General features: G+C 44.0%; 1 long non-coding RNA gene across 2 annotated transcripts; it reads left to right on the top strand.

Moving 5' to 3' along the window:
* Positions 1 to 348: 348 nt before the first annotated feature.
* LOC118169477 lies at positions 349 to 3054 on the top strand. Of its 2 annotated transcripts, XR_004752140.1 has the most exons (3): positions 349 to 360; positions 1687 to 2011; positions 2105 to 3054. It is a non-coding gene; the product is annotated as an uncharacterized LOC118169477 (long non-coding RNA). The 2 variants fall into 2 exon arrangements; XR_004752139.1 differs by lacking the exon at positions 349 to 360 and having other exon boundaries at positions 957 to 2011.
* Positions 3055 to 4025: the final 971 nt, after the last annotated feature.

Raw genomic sequence — 4025 nt, forward strand, 5'->3', positions numbered from 1 at the left:
GGGATGCTCGGAACTTGCTAATGTCAGGCTTGAAAGACAGCACACGGTTTCAGTGAAAAATGGGAATTAGAAATCAGAGCTCCAGACTCTGTCCAGTAATCTTCAGCAAAATATGGAGATAATTGGATATTAGAGGCAGTCTAACTGCAGCAGACCTGCACAAGGCATTTTTTTTCCTTCTGAAAGCATAAATTAACACGGGGCTCGTTTGCTGTTTTCCTGCCCAGACTGCTGCTGATACCCAGCCGGCCTCTTCAAAGCTGGCCAGCACCGCGCTGCTCTCGTGGTGGTGATGCAGGCTGGAATTCAGACCTCCCCCAAAGGATCTGTACAGAAACTCCTTCTTTGTTGGAAAACTGGGTATGTAAATACATAGAAATGAATGAATAGAAATAAATGAATAAACCGAGCTTCCTTGGCTACAAAAGGATGTTGCTGTACTTCTAAGGAAGCCTTGTTGCTATCACATTTTTTTAGGGTAAAGGTTTTGGAAAAGATATGGTGGTACTTCATCAGGGACCTTTGCAACAAGGAGCGTATAATAATAATAATGAGATGACAACAGGAATGATCATCTTTCCAATCGTTCCTTGTAAATCACAGAACTCTAGGTGCATGAAGGGAAAATGCAAGTTATGCACGCTTGCGTGACAGACCAGAATCAGAAGTGGATTTTGTCTGCTCCTATTACAGGAGAAAAAAGAGGATTGTTGTATTCATGTTATTTCAACAAAAGCATCAGAGCTGTGAGTCAATATATCTTGGATTTTAAAGTATTAGGACTTCTGTCAGAGATTTTTTTTGCTCCATGTCTATTCTAAGGAAGTAAAATCAGCAGAAATATAGAGCATGTAAGGAGTTTCTTGCTGTAACTGTAAAAGTTACATTTGGGTTAAGAGCAAGCCAATTGGGAAAGTGTTTTTCCATCTTCTTTTTTCTCCATTTTACATTTTACATTGCTTAAAACAATTCATAATACAAGAAGTTAGCTCCTGATCTTTTAAATACTAATTATTTTGGATGAGCTTCAAAAATATAAAGTCAAGTATTTGTTGTACTAAACTCTCTTGGGGGAAAACCAAAAGAAAACAACAAAACCAACCCTGCTCTGTAGTCTTCAAGTCTCTTGTCTCTAGAGGTTCACTGTGTATGCAGAGGGATGAAGGCTCCGACTCAGTCTAACACGGCTCGTTATAAATGAGACTGAAAGTAAGGTGTTTTTAAACCTATCCAGCCAGCGCAAATAGGAATAGTATTTCTAATACTGTGATGGATATTAAACTGTCGCAGGAACCACATTAAAAAATTTAAGTGTAACCTTGACACTGCTGTCTGGAACCAAAACCCACCCCGCCTCTCAAAGTTTCTATTGCGAGACCTTTCCTGCTAAAATTCTGTGTCTTTCTCGAAGCCAGAATAACCCTGAATGAAATAACGACTCCTTTTTGATATAAAAGTTCATAAGAGGGAGTAAGATGTAGAGATAATTGTGTATGCCTCTGACCTCCAGGGCGGTTTTAAAATGTAGGCGTTCTGGGACTGTATGGGTGGTTTAATGTGATATTTATCTCCCTTAGAGGAGGTTTTGATAGAAACCTCTAGGTTATAATAGTCTGCAATAACAAGGTTGCTCTCCTATCCATGAAAAGCTATTCTTATTTTTTTCTGCTTACTTTTTCTATAAAGGTCTCTGATTTCCAGGACAAAGCATTCCCAATTTTAGGAGAACTTATAGAAAATGTCAGTCTCTTTCCAACAAGAGCAGCCTAGTCCCAGCTCCCTTTTATCCATGCGGCCTCGCACAGCCCCTGCCAGGCCACACCTGGGACGTGCCCGCGGTGGCCCTGCTCACTGGGAGATGGGACCAGAGGCTCCCGCATGCATTCCACATGCAGGGTTTCCACCTTGAAGCTCATGTTTTGCTGGAGGAGCCCAGCTGAGGAATATCTGTCCCACCGCAGGAGCCTCATCCTCAGGTGTGTTGAAGAGCAGTTGGGTCACGCCATGGCCTGTGAGTATCCAAGTTCCTTGAAAATGCAGGGCATCGGTTGTTCTTCTATTCTCATTCTCCTCCTGTAACAATTAATTGATTTCTTTTTTTCAGCCCGCTGTGCTAATTCGTTTTCCTGGCTGTACCTTCTGCCGGTGCCGTGTCCTCTCAAGGACAGCCGCACGGCGGGAGCAGGACGGGCTACAAGGGTGTACGTGTGCTCTCATACACAGATCCAATTCCTTGGGTTCGAGCCCCAAAACCTCCACCCTGGGTGGGCACCAGTGTGCTCCCAGCAGGGTGCTGGTGCATGGGAGCACCAGGGCTTACCCCAGCCTGCCCTGGGGGAGAGCTGTCCTTGGGCTGTGCATCACCAGTACAAGATCAGGCACAGATCTGCAGATGTGACACGGGATTCGGGCCTGGCGTTGCCCTCCAGAGACTTGCCTTTTCTTCCTTTTTTTTTTTTTTTTTTTTTTTTTTTAATGAGAATGGACCCGACGTTTTGCTCTTTGCTGCTCCTCAGCTTCTACAGTGTCATTAGAATTGACGCTGTTGACAGAAAATTTTGAAAATTGTTTGCGTGATGTGATAATAGTGCTCCGTATTCCTCCTCCAGGTGAGGTTTGTTTTTAATAAACTGCCACACAGCACGTTCACAGCAGTGGCTCTTCCCACTGCGCAGGTAGCGGGGGAAGGCTACTGATTCCTCAGGGCCGACACACCCAGCACGTCGTGCACAGCAGCAAATATGTCATAAATCTACATAGCTCCTAGAGTTTGCACCTACTTAAGCTGTAAAAGGGAGAATATCCAGAAAAATCTGTTAGTGCCTTCCCACCGAAGGGCTGCTGCCGTTGGAGTATTGATGCTGATGGACTTCTTACACGCGGTTACTTTAGAGGAGTAATTAATCTTGGCTTTCAGACTAGCAGCTAAACTCTATGAGCACCTACATTAATCTCTCTACTAAAAGCATCACAGAAGTAATCTGCTTTAGCATCACAACAGTGTTTTTCTTTTTCTTTTTCTTTTTTTTCTTTTTTATTTGGACCTGAAAAAAAGAAAAGGTCCAGAAACTTCAGTGACACTACAAAAAGTTATGGCAATAATTTTATTTCTGTCTAAAGAAGCCACTCTGCTTTGGAGAGCGCTATGAAAATAGTGGGCTTTTAAAGTGAGTTATCTTTATAGATAGTCTGAGGTGAGATAAGCGATCATTTAAATTCAGACATCATTGCATGAAGCACGACTGGTCTTAAAGCGGATACAGAGTAAATCAGAGATGCGAGTTTAAAAAAAAAAATAAAAAATTGCTCTCTGGAAAAGATGGAGTATGAGCTCAGGGAACAGCTTTCCTGGGTCGAGATAAGCTCTTTGAGCAGGAACTGGCATGTAAAAGCAAAAAGGATGCTTGGAAGTCAGGAGGAGCGCAGTGAAGGGGGGGGGGGGGAGCTCTCTTTAACCCACAGTTTAAGCAGGAGAAGCCGCTGTGCTTTCACAGCTCTAATGCTCCAGAGCTGTCTCATGGCCCCAAATCTTTTGACTGCGAAGTAATCTGCTACATCTCAGCGCATCAAAGGGCATTATAAAGAGCTGCAGAGCTTCCTGCTCGCCAGGCAGTGCTTGGTCTTCCTTCTGGCACAGAGACCCGGAGCTGGGATTTGGTGGGGCAGCGGAGTGCCGGAGCTGCGGCTGATTCCTGGCCATTCACTGCTGATGGCAGCTGGGGGGGGTACACGAGAGCTGAACATCCCTCTGCACTGTGCTGTCAGTGCTTTTTGGGGTGAGAGGCTCAGCAGTTGTCCCAAAAGTCTTCCTGTTGTGAAAAAAGGTGAAAGCCTGGCTCTACCTTACCCTTATATAATGAATAAACACAGGAAAAGTAACAGTGTGTGGTAAAGATATTTTTGAGGGTGCAGAGTTTGATGGCTTTGGGGATGGGAAGGACATTAAAAAAAGTCCTTAAAAAAAAGTTAACAGCTTCTCAGTGTTATACAATTGTATTGTGACCCCCAGGAAGTCCTGCCACAAA

Source organism: Oxyura jamaicensis, chromosome 6 (genome assembly GCF_011077185.1).
Source record: "Oxyura jamaicensis isolate SHBP4307 breed ruddy duck chromosome 6, BPBGC_Ojam_1.0, whole genome shotgun sequence".
Lineage (NCBI taxonomy): Eukaryota > Metazoa > Chordata > Aves > Anseriformes > Anatidae > Oxyura > Oxyura jamaicensis.